General features: G+C 40.2%; 1 non-coding gene and 1 pseudogene across 1 annotated transcript; both read left to right on the forward strand.

The window, feature by feature from the left end:
- Positions 1-8,207: 8,207 nt before the first annotated feature.
- trnai-aau (transfer RNA isoleucine (anticodon AAU)) lies at positions 8,208-8,281 on the forward strand. Its single transcript has one exon. It is a non-coding gene; the product is annotated as a tRNA-Ile (tRNA).
- Positions 8,282-21,075: 12,794 nt separating this feature from the next.
- On the forward strand, positions 21,076-21,713 carry LOC145655825 (polyadenylate-binding protein 1A pseudogene; annotated as a pseudogene).
- Positions 21,714-21,756: the final 43 nt, after the last annotated feature.

The raw sequence follows: 21,756 nt of genomic DNA on the forward strand, positions 1-21,756 counted from the left end.
AATGCCTACTCCTGACATGATCTCCTCTGTGATATCCTTGCCATCCTGGTTAGGGTCTCGGATACGGATCTTAGCGAACAGCAAGTTATTTGCATCTAGTCAATCCACAATTAAATTAATTTCACATCTGAGGCATGGGGAATACTCACTGTTTTCTTTACCCTCTTAGTGGGTGGAGGCTGCTGAGCTGTATGCACTATTATGGATGGAGATTTGGTGTATATGATCTGGCCAGGATAGTATGAAGGCCCTGCCACTAGTGGTGACCAAAAAAAAGCACTGGTTTCAGTTAGAGAGCAAAAGAAAAACCAGTTTCAGCCAGCAGGAATACCCAGAAGAAAGGTCTCTTTATCAGTGAGAGCACGCATGTAGGTTTCCCAGGTGGGGGTAGAGAAAGCGAAGTCCAAACTCACCATATGCTAGTGGGCAGTCTGCAGGAAAGAGCCCAGGGTAGAATGTACTGGGTCCTGTGGGCTGGACGGAGTACTGCTGGGGATGTCCCACGTAAGGAAGGCCACTGTGGTGATACTGAGAATGAAACAGAACAGCAGAGGTAAAGGGCCTAGCACCAGACATGGCCATTCATATAGGACACTCCTAAAAGAGATATTCAAAGCAGTAAACAAACAAAAAATACAAAAACATTTAGTTTTTACACTGAAAAAAAACTAAACTAGAACTTCTCATTTCTGCTTCCAAGATAAAACATATTTTTATCTACACATTTTAGGAGCAGTTTATTTATTGCTGGCCAACCTGTTTATAGACAGATTTTCAACCCATTTGCTACACTGTGTACATATTTGCACAGGCGCTTTTCTCTGCTCTGGGTACCTGAGGCACGTAGTACTGGAGTACGTAGTACTGGCCGGTCTGGGATGAGGTGAAGGGCATGGGTGTCAGGAACATCATGATGGGCTGGCTGGACACGGGTCGAAAGGAAGCGCTGTTACTTGGAACGGCAGGCTGGGCTGTCTGCATCTGAGGGATCTGGAAAAGCTGGGAGAGGAGAGGAGTGGAGAGTGAGGGTCACAGAGCAGCGTGGCGTATGCCGCAGCAGCCGACTCAGACGCTCGGAGTGAAGACTTTAGTCAAGAGTTGAGTCGTGGACTCTACAGCAGTTGTACTGGGAATGTTGAGGAGATATATACATTAAAAAAAAAAGTTTAAAATTTAAGGGATTTTGAATGTCCTATTATGCTAGGCATGCAAGATACAAAAAGAAAACCTTTCAAGAGTCTGTTTCACATGCATGGCACTAATACAAGGGTGAATGAACTAGCATGAAAAATTAAACAATTACAATGACGGATGCAGCTAATTAGCCATGATTGCAGGAGAGGGGATATATATGTAAAAGACAACTAATCTTGAATGTAAATTTGTACCGATAACCTGAGTCTATCAAAGCCAATGCTGACAAAATATGACATGAGCTAGAATTCAGAATGTGACAAACCCCCATCCCAGTTGGCTTTGATGCTCAGAATGGGAACATAGTGAGGGAATTCCTTCTACATGAGAAACAGTAAAATGAGCCTAAGAGGTGATTCTCACATACTGTCTCCCACCGAGCTGTTGCCATCTTAACATTTTCTGGACATAAAATCCTCCCTCCAGCAGTTATGCAGGCAGGCAGAAATGAACCTTTGTATGGGCTCCTGGGTAATGGAGCAGCCATACCATGTCCAAAACAGATTATTAAAAAGCACTGGAGTCCAAAGGAAATATAGAGAAACAGACTAAAAAAGACTAAACATAAAAGACTAAGCATAGGTGCTGGCATCCTCCGAACTGGGGAGCAGAGTGGAGCGCAGGTGCACCACTGAGCTACTGGAATGTCTTTCAATGCATTTTTTGAAGACTGCAAAATTACCTGAATGGATCTCAATCCTCCCTTGAATATTGAAGCAGGAACGAGAGAGAAGCTAGTGGAATAACGCACTAATGGGTGTGGAGGGTCAGAGAGACTGTAACACGCTCACATACACTGGCACACACAATTTAAACAAATCTTTAAACAAATTTAAACCAAACCAAGTTTTGTTTTTTTTTAAATGATGGAATTGAACACTGTTGTTACAGTGGAATTGTGAGGTCAGAGGCAGAGCAAATGTGTTCCACTAACCTTCCTGGCCCTTTAAGTGCACTACTGCAGATAGACTGAAAACAAATTTCACCTAAATAAAATCACACTGTAACACTGAAAACATAAACACAGACAAGCACTGAATGAGTGGTAAAGGGCATTAAAGCCTAAGTATTACATGGAGATCACCGCTCACATTTTCAATTCTTTCCTTTGACAAAACAACTCACATCAACAGCCAAGGCACTGCACTGCCTTTCTAAAAGGAGATGGCAGATGGCACTATCAATTAGCTTCACTCAAAAATGGGAGAAAACAAGGAATGCGGCATGTTATGCGCTGGTGCACATAGTTCGGTCACACGTCTCTGCTATGGTCTTCCAACGTACACTGCCCTTGATATGAGGCAATATGGCCACCTACTGTAAGCTCAACCTTGGGTCACGATATCATGCAGAGCCTTCATAATACCCTATGCTTCTGTGCATGTGCTAGTCAGATTCAAGCTCAAATATCGTCTCTCTCAGCTAGCACAGCCCGGCCTCATCTGTCTACAAAACTTCCAAGCGGTCTCCGGTACACTAGACAAATTTTGCTGTTTTGTATTCACAGAGAACATTTATCCAAGTATGTGTACAGGTCAAAAAGTTGGGATGCGGCTGGGAGACAGGAATCCATCTGCCTCTGAGATTGATGTGTGAGTTGGGGAGGGGAGTGCAGTGGCTAGAACACTAAACTTGGCGAGGTTTTACCACAGGCACACAGAGGAGCATGCAGCATACAGTGGGAGGTGCTGCGCTGCGGCGGCGGACATTAGCTGCTGGTGGGCAGGATGAGAGAGCAAACTGGGGGTGGAGGAGGGTGGGGGGAGCCAGGCAGAGACTGTGGGGGCAGGATGCGTGCAGACGCATGTCACATGCTGCAGGAATCTGGACCATGTTGCTGACAAGTTCAATGAATGTTTTGAAGCCAACTACAGCACATGCATGTCTGTGTTGTATCTGGGCTTGGTGGATTAGGGTCAAGGAAGACTTATTTTTAGCTGAAGATGTCTATCAATAGCAACACACTTAACTGCAGATAACCATATTTACTGCTAAACTTTGGCTGACATCTCAAGTGAGGCGCACTTCATACAGAATGAATACAAGAGTTAATTTACTGTCTTGTGCAGTTCAATATAACAAGCTCATGGTTCATTGCAGGTGGAGCCACCGTCCTTGTTGATTGAAAACTTTAAGAAGCAGAAGCAACAGTCCTATTCCAAGCTAGAGAAAAAAGGCACAGGACTCTCACACAGCAGACTCTGAAATGGAGGATCTCTCACATTAAGGTATGGCTATGCAGCCATGAATTTTTATCTCCAGACATTCTTGTGTGGTTCCTAGATTTTTCCCACATTCCAGTCCTTTTCTCAAGTACACTTTAAATAGAAAATAAAGTAATTAATTGAAGGGAATAGCCGGTGCCATCTTTATTCTGAGCTCAATGTTGCATACAGACGAGGTATTGACCACAGAATGTCTAACAGTCTCAGGTGGGTTCAATATTTATACATTTTCATCAAGTTACAAAACCATTTTTTTTTTAAATTGTACCTTTAGGTGGTATCCTGGCCTCAATCCTGGACTTGCCACAGAGGCCATATTTGGTCATTCTCACTTCCTGCTTACTTCTGAAGCCTAATTTGGTCTTTTACAATTCCTGCCATCATATTATTACATTAATAATTTCATTTTATTACCTCACTTGAGTACACCTCTAGCTGGATATTGAACCACTTGGTTGTAATCCTAAATGAATCATGAATGATACAATCAAAGGATCACTGCTTGAAGCCAAGCAAAAAAGTTAGATTTTTCACATTCACAGACATGAAGAACCAGCAGGACGAATCAAGACTCATGTGAACTGTGTGGGAAAGAGTCACATCCAGACCCACATATGGCCAGCGCAACCAGAAAAGCACAGGTGAGGAAGGCAAGGCTTCTGAGAGCTACCAGCCAAGCAGGTGTGGACAGAAAAGAGGTGCTCTGTAGCAAAGAGAAAGGAAGCTGATTGCTTGGTATGTAAAAGGACAGAAACCTGGAAGCTGGTGTGGATAGTATGAAACCCACCAAAAATGAAAACAACAGCTTCATTTGGAAAGAAAACAAAACAAAAAAAAACAAAAAAAAAACCCCACAAAATGCAGCAAGAGAGAACAGGTCTTTGCTTATCTTAGATAAATCAATGTTTGAAATAATCAATGCTTTAAAAAGCATGGTACCCAGGAACAAAAAAGTAACTAAAAGTATTCAAGTATCCATTTTTTTATATCAATTTTTATCTCTGACAAGGAAGATGTGGAGGGGAACCTGGGAGCCTGTTGGACAGGGTAATGAACTGGATTGCAGGCTCAAACACTGTATGCACTTATATGCACTTGAAGGACAGTGTTCACTACCAGTTCCGTGTACGCCTTTTTTTCTATCGTCACTTTGTATCAACTGGGAAGGAGCAACTGTCATTCACACCCAACAGGAATGCAGCTAGATGTGATCTTGAGAATTCTTGGCTAGAGAATCGCCAAAAACTATCTTAAGCACTTTAGCACCATTCTAAGACAACCATTGACAATAATTACTCACCTTAATGAATTCTTTGTCTGCATCTTGGCTGCATCTGAGCTGGTGGTTGAAAAGCAGGGCCCGCAGCTGTCGGTTCTGGTGCTGGATGTCATACTGCTTAGCTGTCTGACAGGCCCGCACAACTCGTAGGTCTGTTCAAGGTGGCACTTGTACACCTCAATTTCCATCGTAATTGTCCTGTACAACCATTAAAAATTTGACAGAAGTTAAAAAACAGCAGAACGGTTTGTTACAACTGGAAAAAAATAAATAAGAAAATATTGTTTGTTGTTGTACATGAAAGTCAGAGAGCCATGAGGATAAGCCCTCTTGTCCAAAGTTCTGATCAGCAGTTATGACCTCCTAACACTGCAATCAAAATGCACGGGCAAAAGATGCATTACTGAAAAAACACTCTGCACATCTGGATTTCATGTCACCACAGTCAAAGTTGAAGGCTTTGTTCGGTGAAAAGAAAACAAATGTATCAAAGTTGACGTTATACTCAGTAAGAACTCAGTACAGTAAGAAACTGCAAAATACTCAGAAAACTCTGTGCATGAGTCAGTGGCTCAATAGTCCAACTAAAATCAGCCAGGACCACAGTTTAGTTGGGTTAAACATGAGTCAACTAAATCCTTAGTCAGAGAATGATATTCTGTCTTTGCTGCTTACATGATCAGCTTCTTTCAAATAGCCATGTAAACTTAGTTATTTAGGAATAATATCAAACTACATGTGGGCCATCAGATCCTGTTTGCCCTTGAAGACCCACTCACAATCTTTGCCCAAGTCCAGCACTGGACATGCATTACCTTGCACAGTTTCACAGCTCTGGCACTGCAATCAACAATGCATACGTCTTAACTAAGAAGGCAACAGTTCAAATGGAAAACCTACTTCCTCTCTGGGAGTGAAGGAAGCCAGCTGCTTGATCTTCAGTGTCTGGTTGAGTCTTGGATGCATCAAGCACAGGGACACCAGCTGATACCCCATGGTTGAGGTGCTCCATATATTGTGCAAGGATCGGTTCGTTATAATCACCATTCTGCATTTTTTAACAGCAGCAACAGCATAAAATGGTTCAGGTAAGGGTGCATCATTGGAAGACTTTCACTAAAATATGTCCTCACCATGTCTCAAATACAGCAATACCTCTTAGAAGCCATTGTACTGCACACAGAATGGACAGTCTCAGCAGTTTCTGTTCTCATATGGAACCTCAGTGTTTTGATTACAGAACCAGCAATTCACAATGACATGAACTGGTTTCTTCCCATTGAATAGGGAGTTTATATATATAACTGAATTTGATCAAACTATAGCAATGATTGTGAGCAAGGAGCTTTCATTTTACAGCCTAAAAATGAAAGTGACAAATACATGTATGTTACAAATAAACCAAACTTGAAACGTTATATGAATAGCTTCATGTTGAATATACACAGTTAATCAGTCATTACAAACTACATTCTATTAATACAGAATGTTTATGAAAGTTAATTTAATCTAATTAACAATAAATGAACAGTCGAATATTGTAGTTCAAACAGTCCGATAGCTGTAGTAATGGCTTAACTCATTTTGCTTATTTAGAGAGAACGATACATTTGAAAACCCACAGGTTTGTGAATTTGGGTCTCTAAATCATACAAAAGTAGGTTTTCTATTGCTGAACAGTTAGCTAGCTAACAAACTACCAGCACCTAAACGATCAAAGTTGAAAGCTGAACAATGAAATGGTTCCACAAGGAATGGTTTATAGCCCCGAGTTTGACACTCGCTGACCTCAACTGTTAGCTAGCTAACTAGCGTATCGCTGTGATAAAGCGATACAATCTTTAGCAATGAGGACATGAATAAAGTATCTTTTACAATTTTCACAATATTGTTAAATTTAATTTGCTGGCATTGGAGGTTATTAAATATTCACAATATCAATAATAATTCCTTGGCTCACAGAATCAGACATTACATTTTTGCTGTTATGGCAGCTGTTATAAAGATCATATTTATACAGAACCCTGTTCAGTTAGTGCTAGTATTGAGGAACCATTGCATAACTAATAGCGGTACAGAGACAGAAACATCATGTGTTCAGATGAATAACTGGATGTGTGTGAGACAGTCTGTGAGAGGTTTGCATTTGTGTGTTGCATGACTATGAGTGGGAAAACCATATAAAGGTAAAAACATTACCTCTGCAACAAGGATCTCTTCTATTTGAAGGAAAGGTTTAAGTTAGACACAGTCTCAACAGAGTAAGTTAAATCTGTCTGTGTTAAGACCAGTTGACATATCAGTGGTTTATCACTGATTATGTCTGCCACTGAGATACCACAAATTAAGCTTTCCAGATTCCAAGACATACAGTTGTGCAGTGTGAGCCATACATCAATTTGAAAACTTCAAAAGTCACGTAATGTGTGCATGGCATAAGCGTATTAGCAGGTCCCGAAAACATTTGCTATCAGAAAGGATTTCATCATAGAAAAAAACTACAAATTCTAGACTTGAGAATGTGAGCATCAATCCCACTAACACTCACATACTAAAAGAGCACTCTACCACTTGACCTAGTTCTCCTAGAGTGGGACTTGTTTGCAGATCGGACAAAAGCTGAAGACACAGTGGAATGGCAATTCTCTAGGAGATCATACCAAATCCTGCATCCACCCTAAATATTTCATCTAGCTGTGAAGTCAAAAAAGCTTATTCCTGAAATGACAGGAATAGTTCTTGCAGATTCTGATATGCTATGCAAACACTATAAAATGTGAGCTATGTTAGATCTGGCAGCCATTGGCTCTAACTGTCTCTTTTTATTGAGTTAAGCAATGCTTACAGAATAACTTTCTATGGCTTCAAATACTTCCAAGAATTAAACCTTGCAGAGCTCTGTAGCTAGACACATTGTCTCTGTAGGTTTGACATGTTCATTTGACAAACTAGCTAAAATAGCATCTTTTGGTTTGAATAAATTGCCCCTTAGACCCAGACAAAAAATTGCTCAAAATCTTTTTGCTTATTCATGCAGCAATGACACAGATTTCCAAAGAAAGAGGACGTATGGTTAAAGCTAGAAAAAAATGCCTACTCTGTGCTCAGGCAGAAAATCTGATATTTTAAATATGTCCCTAAAAGGTTTATATTCCTTGGCTCACAGAATCAGACATTACATTTTTGTTGTTATGGCAGATTTCATGGTGTAATAGACAGCACTATGTAACTCGCAGCAATAAAGCTCAGTGGACTTTGCAATTGATGATTTCGTCACTGTGTACAACTGCACTGATTTGCTCTTTAACAAAAGCTTCTCCACATTTGCTTTTGAAGTTTAATTCAAAAGTTGGCTGCAGAATAACCATTTGTCAGAGGGAACAATAAGTGTCAACTTTCACCTATGCTCGGTCGAAAAAGTGGCCGTAATCTCGTTGACACCAAGTCTACAATTTCATGGAAAGGTTCCCTTCAGTGCTCCACCAAAAACTGCGAAATGAACAGAGAAAGGCCGATTAGCTCAGTTGGTCAGAGCGTGGTGCTAATAACGCCAAGGTCATGGGTTCGATCCCCATATGGGCCATGTGGGTTTTGTTTGATGAATGACCCCTTGTCAACAAACCACCTGTTTGAACTTGTGTTGCTTATAACATTGCTTGTAAATCACAATCTGCTAAGACATGTTCCAAGTACATGAGAGTGTGTTCTTGATTACAAAACTTTACCCCTGGATTTGTGCTTGTTTACAAATCTTGGACAATGCAGAGAAAAGTATGAAATCAGAGGGACTCTGGCATTAGTGTAAGGCTCTCGATCGCTGTGTGAATAGGTCAAAGAAGCCATTCCAGAGGCATGCAGACAACCTGCATCCTCCCCATCAAATTATAGCCAGTTAGGTGTCTGGAAGTGCCAGGGAGTTCAAATCGTTTAGTCTGAAATGTGTTGGGATATGATTATGCCTGCCACTGAGGTCTGACAGCTCCACAGTTGCCTTGTGAAAAGAATATAGTATAGACCGTCACCCACATACATTACTGTATACATCAGAGATCAGCGCAGGAATATCAGTTTGTAAACCCGCCAAATCTGCCCCCACAGGCTCCCTGAGTTCTACTAATCGCTCCAACACCTTGTTTCAACCTCAGTTTCTTTTTTTTTGAAGCGCATGAGGCAGCTTCAGCTATTTCCACAGGCAATCATATTAGATGTGCCATCAGTAACCAGACATGTGACTTTATTTTATTCCCCATTCTTCCATAAGAGAGGATTTCACACAGGCCAAATTTTCAGCCGTATGCGCCTGCAGGAATTTCACAACACCAAGTAGTGTAGACTTCAGAAATGTGTTGTCATCTATAAAATGGCAGGTCACAGCCAAGAAGGCATCCACATTAAGAGATGTCCACATATCTGCTGACAAACTCATTGCAGGAATTTTCTGGACCTCAGCTTTGGCCTTCTCTTTCTCTTATTGACATTTGGCCTCAACCATGGCCTTTACAGTCTAAAGGGAAGGAAGAAAATAATTATATATATTTTTAATACTACTCTCATAATGTATCCATGTCACCACACATACCTTCCTAGTTAGGAGAATATAAGTTGAATCCAATTTTGCTACCAAGTCCCTGAAGCTTTTATCCTCAACTATGCTAAATGGCTGTGTGTCTCTAACTATCATGGGGACCAAAGCCTCATCCAGCTCTTCCTTTCTGGTCACTGCTTTGTAAAGATTAGATTATACCAAAAAATATAGTACTCACCAATGAAATTCACTTTATAATCCAATCCAAAAGGGAACTCATCCTCCTTCGGTTAACCCTGGATAAACCTGGGCAAAGATGAGTTGGGTAGAGGATGGCTGACAAATTGTAAGCATGAAAGATACACTACAGCATTCCTACACAAAGACATCATAGGAGATAGAAACAGAGCACAGTTCACCTGGATAGAACACCTGGGTAGAAATACAGTAACTCATTATTATAACAGTACAAAGAAATGAAATGTGGATCATCCAGGTGAGGTTCATCTGCTAATCTGCACATAAATATTGTTTGTGACAGTGCAGAATGTTGCAGGTAAATGGAGGGCAAGGTGCTGTCATTTTAAGCATTTTAAGGCAGGTCCAGGAAGGAGAAACCCCAGCAGGTAGGAAGAGTTAGTGGGGAGCACAGATAGCACAGCACTCCAGAATCATGTACTGGAGCATGGTGTGTCCACTGGGGGGAGGTGGGGTGGTTGGAAGAGCATAAAAGACTGTTGTTACTGCAAAGATTCATTTAGACCTTTCATTTGGACTGTTATTCTTTTTTTAGGGGGCGGGGGGGGGGCATGTATTTAATGAAATAATAACGAAAAATTAATAGATGAATTCATACCAACTCAAATTTGCTGGTAAAGAAATCATTTGTAAGGTAAAAGTTATTTTAAGAGTGATGTTAAGGAATTTTTTAAAATGTTAATTATAATTTCATTAGAATAATTCTAACATCTACGGGATGATCTGAGCGTTAAAGAAAAAAGAGGTGGACCTTATGGGCAATAAAGCAAAAGTCATTATTGTAGTACAAGACCCTTTGTTCTAGCTAAGTGATCTGCTGCATCTCAGTTTGAGTCATGTAGAATTCTAAAGACAGAAAGTCTTTATTCTGGCATAAAATAAAACTGAAGGGGGAAACATACTTTGAGTTAGTACCAGTAGTTATTGATTGTACACAAAGTCCAGTATGCATCCAAATGTAATCAAGAGATATCTGTTGAACATCTCCAACTCGTACAATGCAATGTTTCTTCTTTGTGTCAAATGAACTTAACAATTCAAACATCCATAACTGGCCGTGTTTCTTGCCAACATACTGGTGTTTGGACTTATGGGATTACATGTCTGTTGCCTTCAATAGCTTAGTTGGTAGAGTGGAGGACTGTAGAATTTAAAACTGTTATCCTTAGTCTGTCAGTTAAAATCTGACTCAAAGGAAGTTTGTTTTTTCACATACAAGCTTCTTTTTTAAGTGAGCAAAAAGAGCGTCCCCTGACCAGGAATCAAGCCCAAGTCGCAGTGGTGAAAGTGTTGAATCCTAGCCACTCACCCACCAGCAATAAAGCTCAGATGCTTCTGACAAACATTTTTCAAACTCTGTATTCCTAGTATACTGACGATGTTTGTATGCATACTGGACTTGGTATCCATGAGCATTAGGAGGTCATAAAGAGAGGTATTCATATTTCTTTTTATTCCACATAAAAATTAAGTTTGAAAGAGAATCCTAGCCACTAGCTCACCAGGGATAAAGGTGACAGTTTCCTCTGACATGAACATGAGCTACATTCATTGGTAACATTTTGATCGAAACCAGGCAAAAGTATTTAGTCACTAGCTGAAATAGCTCAGCTGGGTGAGTGTTAGATTGAATATCAAAAGACTCCTAGTTCAGTCCTGGGTTTTGGTAGCTGTGCAAGACCAAGCTCCTCATCAAACTGTCCTCTTTTTAAGAATATTTCATAAACTTTTACATTCCTTTCCTAAAAACGAATGACATTACTGTTTTTACGCTATTGTTAGAAGTCATAGTGTAATAGTGCTCTAGACTTTGAATTCAGTGATCCTACTTAAACTTTAGTGGAATTTGCACTTCCTTATGATATGTTTCCTCACTGCACAGAGAGCCATTTGAACATTGGCTTCTGTATAAACGCTTTTGAAATGTTTTTCATTAGTTGTCTACTGGCCAAACCACTGGACAAGGGGAGGGTAGGTGTCAGCTTGCATGTATGCTTGTGTTGGTATCCTGGTTCACACACTCCCTGTGTTTTCATGGAATGGGGCCTACCTCAGCTTCCTTTGGCTCATGGATGGGCTTTGTCCTACCAAAAAAGGTGATGCAAATAAGTCATCTGCTTACTAAAGTTCTTGAAAATCACACTCTGCGAAGAGGCATTGCATAATGCAAAAAAACCTTCAGAAACAATACACTCTAATGACAGCAACCAACATACTTAATACAGGAGTGACCTCAGGGGTGATCTCATCCAAAGGCCACAACAGGAACAACAGGCTTAAGAAGGGACACATGAAATGACCTCAAAACACAAAAGTGAGCAGGTAAGTTGAGTTGATATGTGACTTCATTAATGTGCTTGGTAATTTCATATGGACCGATATACTTGGGACCTAACCTGCGACATGACCCCGGCTTGCGGTAGTCCTGTGTAGAGAGCCACACTCTGTCACCAGGTTGGTATATCGGGTTCTCCCCTCTGTGCCTGTCCGCAATTTCCTTATACGTTCAGAGAACTCATACAATACACTGATCTGTTTCCTCCCATACCCTTTCGCTCCGCTGCATCCACTCATCCACAGCGGGGAAACCAGCTGATATGGAAGTCCATGGGACATTTGAGGCTGATAACCTAAAATACAATAAAAAGGAGTCAAGCCAGTGGATGAACTAGTAAGTGAATTTTGGGCCATTTCTGCCAATAAGAGGAACTTGGACCGGTCTGATGGATTGTTCATATAAAAACAATGTAGGAATTGGCCATTTGACTGTGGATGTAAAACTAATAGCTACCCCGATGTGTTCAATATAGGAAGCCCAAACTCGAGATGTGAATTGATGTCCCCAATATGATATTATGTCCTCTGGGATGCCAAATATACGGAACACCTGGTTAAACAAGGCTTCCACAGTTTGGCAGGCTGTAGGCATACTCGGAAACACAATGAACCACACACCCCTGGAGAATCCATCAACTACAGTGAGGACAGAGAGGTCAGTAACGCAATCTAAGGTGATGTGAGACCAAGGACTTTCTGGTACGGGAAGAAGCATGAGCTTTCCTGTGGGTAGGGTCTTAGGCATCTTGCTTTGACTGCAAATTGAACATGAAGAAACATACTTATAAATATCGCTTGTCATAGCCCTGAACCAGCGAAGAATGAGCCCACTTCAACAGATGGTCACAGCACAAGGTAGGTAATGTTTTCCCGACAGACATTCCATTGGGATGACTGTGTCTTGTATGGCTTGTTTATTCCATCATCTATTTTATATACACTTGTCTATTTAATCATCTATTGTAACTTGGACTTGTCGTATCGTTGTGAAAGTACAGCTCCTACCCCGATGTTAGCAGCATCAGCTTCCACGACAAATGGAATGGAAGGATCAGGATGTCGACGTATGCTAGTCGTGGTAAAAGCTTCTTTCAGTTTCCTGAATGCTTGATCAGCCTCCTGATTCCAAAGTAACTTGGTCATTGCTCCTTTCAGGAGGGCTGTGAGAGGAGCTGCAATGCTGCTAAAATTCCATATGAAGCATCGGTAAAAGTTTGCAAATCCCAAGAATCTCTGGAGTTTTTTAATTATAATAGTAATGGGCCACTGGAAGATGGCTTTGATCTTCTTATCATCCGTAGTGATTTCACCATGGCTGATCACGTATCCTAGAAAAGTTATAGTTGGAAGGTGGAACTCACATTTCTTTCCCTTTACAAACTCAATAAACTTTTACTCTTTACTACTCAATGCATAAAGCTGTCTGTGTTTGATGTGCTCTCATTTTCCCACCACATCCATTTAGCAGTACTTCTGAATAACCGAAATGGCTTAAAACAGCTGAGGGGATGTTTGAAACTGAGTGATAAGATGTTCAGCAATTTATATATGATAATACAAGGCAGTAAATTAAATTGGGCTGAACTGGACAATAGTACCTGGCATGAAAAGTATGTCGTAGAGAGAGTAACAAAAAACTCAACCTCTCACCTCGCGCTCTGAGATGTCTCCGTCACTGTCTGTAGTGTCCTCTAGGATACTGCTGCCCTCACTAAAGTGTGTCACCCTGACCGGGTCAAACATCTCTTGAACATAATAACTACACAATGGAAAATCAGCTTCAAGTGCTGCATTGAGCAAGAGTGCACTGTAAATGGCCAGATATAAATGGCAATGTCAGTAGTAAATTTATATATGCAGTCATGGAACAGGACCTAGCTGTAGAGCACAGCTTTAAGGTGCATATTATGATGTGCTCTTACCAATCATCCTCCTGGCTGTGTCTTGCTCTTTTGGCCAAATGTTTCTCTTCCAAAGCAGACAGACCAGACTCGCTGCATATTACTCCGTGCACTATAAATAAACCACATGTATAATGCCTTGTAAACAATGGAAGAAGGGAAATTTGAATTGTGACCACTCTGTTAAAGGGGCGGATAAGGCACCCCACCCAAACCCCCCGAAAGCTGTTCTGTTATCCCTAATTGCTATGCGATAGTCCTGTGATTAACTCAAAGGCTGGAGAAGTTTCACCTTTCTCTATTTGAATCCTGAAGGCTGTTCGGTTCCGTCGCCCACAATCCATCCTGTGTAATTAAACATTCACATCATAACTCGACCCCGTGTAATAGGGCAAACTCACTCGGATGGGGGAAAGGATTACAGACTACCTGTACTGCTGCCGCAACTCTGCGGCCATTCCAACAACATCCACATACATTCTAGCAACATCCCATTATAGGACACAGTGTATCTGGCTTAAGTACACCCATTTAATAGCATGTTGGACCTTCTTTGGCCTCCAGAACTGCAGCAATTCTTTCTGGCATAGTTTCCACTATATGCTGAAAATACCCTGCAGGAATATTGGTCCAATCTTCATAGGATATTTTCTCTCAAATTACATGGAGGGACTGACATGTTCTAAACTGCCTGTTATACCTTTACCCAGGGATGTTCTATAGGATTAAGATCTGGGGATTGTGAAGGTCAGGGAAACATTGAAAATTTGCTGTCTTAATACTGGAACAAATCCGTGATTATACAACCCTTGTGGCAGGGTTTCTTGTCTTGTTGAAAGTGTCCTTCTGCCATAGTTTAAGCAGCTGCATGAAGGGATGCACTCGGTCGCAGTACATAGGTAAGCCCTTCTGTTCAAATGTCTACTGATTTCAGAGGACCCATGGTGTGCCAAGAAAACATTCCTCACACCTTTATGCCACCTCTACCAGCTTGAACTGCTGACACCTGACAGGAAGGACTCGTTATTTCATGCTGCTTATGCCAAATTCTTACCCTCCCATCATCATAGTGCAACAGAATTTTGGATACATCTGACAAGATGATGTTCCACTGTTTAGTTTTCTGCTCTTCTGCCCACTGGAGCCTTGCCGTTCTGTTTGCCTCAGACAGCAATGACACTCGAACAGGTCATCTGAACAGGTCATCCAAATGTGCTAAGGGACGATGACCTGTGCATTCAGACATGTTAGTTGGAGCAACAGCATTGTATCTGGCTGCAATTTGCTTGACCGTGCGCCACTTGATCATCAGAATTATTCTTGATGTCATCCTCCTCTGATCCCTTTCAAAATATTGGTCCTGGCTAGTCTGGTCTATGCCTCGTTCGCAGTTCGCTTCGCTCAGACCACTTGAATTTCCCATTCTAATGTTTACATGCTGTTTTTTGTAATTAGTCAAAACTGACCTTTCATGACCTTCATTATAAACTTTTTTAAGCAGTCATGACCTCACCCTGTCATAATATTTAATATCAGATCTTCCCTGTGTCCAAAGTGATCTCATGGCAGGAATTTTCCCAAGTGTTTACATTAAAGGAATCTGACTATACTGATTACTCTTTGCCAGCTAACAGCAAATAAAAGATGCTGGATTTTGGATTATGTGAGTATATAACACGTGACTGTGTTTGTGTCAGAGAAGGGAGAGGAGAGGCTTTGTCTCCAGCCTCTCGCTGCTTGCCGCTGTTCAGCTTCTCACTCCTGAGATCCTTCTCGTTCTCCTTCTCACCATTGCGTCCCACTCCGCCAATGCTGCTGCAACTTCAACCGTTGACAAAGTGCACCGGCTCAAAGCGTGGTCTAGAGCCAAATTTGAACACGGGCATCTTCCTCATTGGCTCATCTCCTCAGAGGGGCAACAAATGCACAGTTTCAGCTCCTATCGATACCCAGGTAGAACCTTATAAAATCAAACTGACAATGACAAGGAAACCATATTTTCAACACCTCCAGCACAACAAGTAGTAGTTTTTAGCAATGCACTACTTTTAATGGTTGTTGAGCATCTGGAAAGTATGCAAGTCACCAGGGTAACATCATCAAGAAGCCCTTTTAGACTTACTTCCATCAGGTGAATTCGGCCTCTTTTTTGCTTCAGTATTTGAGACTAATTCGTAGGAGGGCATTTTGCCAACATGAATCCCCTCTGCCATGTCATGCACTCTCTGCATCAGTTGTGGGCCATACCTGCTAGACCAAACATTTACATTCTGAATACTTTGGCTCAAGTTGTTAAAATGTTAGTATAAAAATCAACACTTTTATCTGTATCTTAATTTCAGGCTGATTTAACAAGTAGATAAGCTAACGTAGTGAGCGGTTGTCTTGGCTTGTCCTAATGGCAGTCAGGGGCCAAAACACTTACTGTAACACTTTATACTTATAACGCACTTTCTATACAGAATTCCACACGCTTCAAGATTGGTCTAATGGGCCAGTCATTGCTCATCCTCTGCTGCTCTTGTTCAGTCGGCAGAGGGTGGATTTTCGTCCTGCTCCGTCTCTGTCCCATTGTCAAATGCGCTAACATTTGCTGAACTTGAATCTTATTAATTCTGATGTCAGCAGGGGTAACATTCCAGAACTGTTGTCAGTGTAAATCATTTGAATAAATGACTGTCCTGTTTGCCTGCTACGAGCTGCCATAGCTGCAGGTGTTTGGTGACTAGACCAGTCAGCATGCAGGAGTCTGCCTATGTTCAGTTAGAACAGGCATCAGTAAGATGAGACTCGCTGTACTCACTCATTATCTTAATACTGTTCATTAAATTAAGTCAGCGGTTTATATTGAGTTTACGTCATTTGGTACGACGACTCTACAGTCTTGAATTGATTTCTGCAGTGTAATATGGATATAAATGTTAAAATGTTCTATTACAGAACACGACACCTATTGCGTTTTATATTTTATATTATATCTCTGATATGACCACTGTAACATAAAGTTGCGGTTCTAAGTACGTGAAACATTTTGATCGACTGAAATGTAGATGTATGTACATGCAATATATTTGTGAGTATGTAAATCAAACAGCTATTCTTATTCTTATGGCTAGCTAAATAGATTGCAATTTCGTCGTCTTCAAGGCATGGCATGGTGTTTATTCATTCGTTGGCATACAAAATGACGCCTTTTCACGTTGTGGAACTACAAATATGGCGGCCTTTTTTCTTTAGCGTTTTAATGACGTAAAAGCAGAGTCTCACCGTAAAGTCGGGCAGGAGGATCTGGACTCATTTATTTCTTCGTATCTTCCGCCATCTAGCGGTCAATAACGGTTAGTCTTGAATTGATTTCTATCGTGTAATACTTTGGATATAAATGTTTAAATTTCCTGTTGCAGAACAGACAAAGTATAGTCAACCAGTTCTAACCTTTTGATAAAAACTTGAACTTCAAAGTAGGTGAATCTATTTCCTTAAACCAATCAGATCAAAGTTCATTTACATAACATCAATGCTTTGAGTGCTTTAGATATGAGAACATCACAGTGATCTTTCTGCTCACACATCAGTCAGTCTATAATTCTGTATTATGTTTCTATAGCTTCCAACTTTCATGAGTTCCTTGAATCTGTGGAGAAAATTGCAGACCAATGTAGTTTCTTATTTGTGAACATTTATACATTTTATGTAATTTATTTATCATTTAAATGTTTTATTACTTTTAATTTATAGACATAAGGACACAGAAAACAGTTCATATACTGAATGAATTGTTACATGGTAATATTTTCTAGACTGTGTTTACCATATGTTTTTATTTCTAAATGTTAATGCAGTGTGTTAATCTGTCACACCGAGGCAGAAGGGGTGAATCTGATATACCCCTCTTCCATTGTCAACTATTCAGAGTCCTCCAGTGGAGCTCATACAACTAAAGAAACACATACAGAGGTCACTGGAGGTTCTAAGTTACATCTAAAGTGGTCTAGTTGTGACGTTGCGAGGATAAGCAGGATGCGGGGACGAGGCACGATGAAACGCACTTTTATTTTTGCAAACATGCAAAACATACAACAAAGCTCAAACACTATGCACATCTCAAACACCAACACACGTACTATGACACACGAGACATATATACACCCAAGCCGATTACACATAACAGAGAACAGGTGAACGACACGAGAGGGTGTGGCAACACAGACGAACACACACACACCAAGATGTTTGAGGAGGGGGCGGGGCCACAACATGACACTAAGCCTGTACACACTGTTCCAACACTACCCTGTAGGGCACCATCTCCATGGAAGTGTATTTTTAAAAGCATGTTTGATAACCATATTTATACTGGAACAATTTAATCAAATGAGTTGTGTTTTTTGTTCCTCTCTAAGACCTTTCGGACGCCGATATTCAGATTTGAGTCTGAGCAAGTTGAGAAACCCACTGTGAGGGTTTCTGGGTGCTCTGGAGGAGCATCCAGAAGTTGTACACCTGCACCAAGCCTGAGACCCCTCTGCCCCTGACACAATTGCCCAGGAATGTGGGCATGTACCTAGACTATGAGGATGGGCAGCTGTCTTTCTATTACATACTAACATATCTACATATTTATCGGAAACCTCTGGGAGAAGAAGCTGTATCTCCTCTTTGCACTGCTGGACAGACACACTCATGACACTGTACTCATCAAAAGCAGCACCAGAGATGCACTGAGTCATATCCCGCTACACACCTCTCAGGCCAGCTTGTTTGCACATTTTGTCATAAAACTTAAGATGTCATTTGTTGCTGTTATATATAAAATTACCAAATTAAAAAATAAATAAATCAAAAAGTACTTGTGGCTAGAGAAACACAGCCAATCACATAAACAAGATATAATGTCAGTAATGTTTGCGGCAGGTGTTTCAAATGTGCCCAGACTCATATTCAAAAATATCCATGTTTCAACAGTTTGAAGGTGGCCATGACACTAACAGTCTGGTGGAAATTCCACAAGATATCAAACTCCACACTCACACAAACTAGTCATTCTCCCATTTGGAAAAATCCAGAATTTACCATGAACAAAAATATTAAACTTTACATCTTGGATAGAAAAAGGCATTACACACCTTAAACATATTTATCATAAGACTTCTTTCATGTCATGCCCACAACTAGCCCCAAAATATGGTATAGAAAGCCCCCAATTCCTACAATACCATCAGCTAAGATCACCTATGTGTTCAAAAATCAATTCCGATACCTACATCCATATCAGAATTTATAAACATTCCTAATACAAAAAACCTATTATCCAAGATATACAAAATAATAGTGAAATCAAATATCACAGTTACTCTCCCATCGAGACAATGGGAGGAAGATTTATTACCAGCCCCCGATGCCGCAGTTTGGATTAAAATGTGTAATAATCATTACCACATGACAGGAACACTAACCTACAATGCATTCAGTACAAAATAATACAGAGTACATTATACTACACATTGGATGTTTAAAATTGGTTTCACAAGCTCAGCAATCTGTACATACTTTACTCAAAACACATCTGACGATTACATTCATACCACTCGGCAGAGCACATCTATCAAGCAATTTTGGCAAGTTGTCATCACCAACATATCCCATGCTTTAAATAACCATATCCATCCAACACCATCTTTATGTCTCCTAGGAGACAGATCATCAACCAATAGGACAGGATACTATGTATAACATTATTATATTGATATAATAAAAATATTATTGCAAAAAAACAACAAACAAAAAAACATACTCATGAACTGGAAAACAAAAAATAATGTTAGTGTCACCCAATAGAAAAATCTATTAATAGACTATATATCAATAGAATAATTCTCAGAATTAATCAATAACAGAACCAATAATCTAGACTGGACACCTTTGATAAAATCCATACAGAGCCAATCCATAAACGCTAAATATCACACTCTAATACGTGTACATATACAATCCAACATACATGTACTCGCACATAACCATATACATACATTCACATTCACACTCACACACACACACACACACACACACACACACACACACACACACACACACACACACACACACACACACACACACACACACACACACTATTCCTGTAATGGTGCAGATGGCGAATACTTAAAAATATTATATATACATTTTGCGTTTGTCTGTTCATCTGTCTGTCTTATTTTTAATAATAAAGCTCTAAAGGTCCTCTGATGGGGGGGTAATAAATTAAAATATTTATTTCTCCAGATTTCTAACTCTGAGAGAAAAAAAAAACGTCCTTTTACAAATTGCACCTCGTTGTGGACCTCGGCTAGGTTTACATTCCAGGTGATTATTTTTAAGATATAAATAAAAAAAAATAAAAAATAAAGTGTAACAGTTCCCGATGAGGCGGTATGGTGGTAGCGGGCCAAAAAAATCAAAATCTTCAATATGTCGCATGTAATTTACTCTAAATAAATATATTTAGATATGATTTACATACCAGTTATATTTTTAGGCCTACTAAATGTATACTTTAAATACATTCATTAATTAGCACAGATAATATATCTGCTCTTTATACTTGGATTTTTAACCTATATATTTAAAAATTTAACTGATGTATTTATTTCTGCAGATTTCTTACTCTGAGAGAAAAAGACGTCCTTTTACAAATTGCACCTCGTTGTGGAACTCTACTAGGTTTAATTCCAGGCGAGTATTTTTAACGTCAAAGAACAAATGCCTTCTTCAAGGCAAACTGATTTAATCCCATTAACTATCTTTAATGTGATAGATTTTTGTTGCCATGAATGTTGCTGTGCTTATCAATGTAAAAGAATTTATTTTGAGCCATGTGGTAAATGATCCAGTGTGACCAGCATATGGACGATTTTTGGAAAATACTTTAACTGGGTAATATTTTGAAATGTAAGGCATTGTTAAAGTCTAGTACAGTTAATAGGCTAGTAGAGAAACAAGCCTCTCATTCATGTTATTAAGGCTATCAGTTTAAATAATTGAATAATTAATCATTAACGATAAAAATAAATAAATAAATGGCATTTGGATAATATTAAAAAATAAACATTTACATAAAATAACTCTTACGTAACAACTAAGTTGTCATCTGTCATCTGAATTCTAAAGCTAAAGTGTTCCTTTGATCGCTTTGGTCAATCGACACTTCCCTGGCTCTGTTGAATTGTTGTTGCTTTTTGGAAAACTGTTGTATAATTTGTGTATTTAGATTATTTGGTTAAGTCGTTTAATATTTTATTTTGTTCATTTACTACTTTCACCTACGATTTCCAGAAAGGTTCAACGACGTCCCTCACAAAGATGAATCCGAGTGCTCCAAGTGCTCCGATGGCCTTGTTGTACGTAGGTGATCTTCATTCAGACGTTACGGAGGCCATGCTATTCGAGAAACTGAGCCCTGCTGGTCTAATTGTCTCCATCCGAGTGTGTGGGGACATGATGACCAGTTGCTCACCTGGATATGCATATGTGAACCTTCAGCAGCCATGCTGAGCGTGCTTTGGATATGATGAACTTTAACGTCATCAAAGGCAGGCCTATGCGCATTATGTGGTCCCAGAAAGACCCCTTTCTGAGGAAGAGCAGAATTGGCAACATCTTCCTCAAAAACCTGGACAAGTCTATTGACTGCGGAGCCCTTTATGACACATTCTGCAACTTTGCCATTCCTTTCCTGCAAGGTGATTTGTGATGAGAACGGCTCTAAGGGCTACGGCTTTGTACACTTTGAGAGCGGCGAGGCTTCGGAGAGAGCCATTGAGAAACTTAATGGCATGATGCTCAATGACCGCAAAGTGTTCATTGGCTGCTTCAGGTCTCGCAAGGAGTGTGAGGCTGAGATGGGAGCCAGGGCCAAGGAGTTCCCCAGTGCGTACATCAAGAACCTTAGAGAGGACATGGACGACATGGTTAGCATTAAGGCTAAAACCCCACACTAATACAACGCAAGGAAACCCTAGAACTGGAACTGAGACCTACTGG

Source organism: Electrophorus electricus, unplaced genomic scaffold, assembly GCF_041902795.1.
Source record: "Electrophorus electricus isolate QZ-2024a unplaced genomic scaffold, ASM4190279v1 Scaffold36, whole genome shotgun sequence".
NCBI classification, from domain to species: domain Eukaryota; kingdom Metazoa; phylum Chordata; class Actinopteri; order Gymnotiformes; family Gymnotidae; genus Electrophorus; species Electrophorus electricus.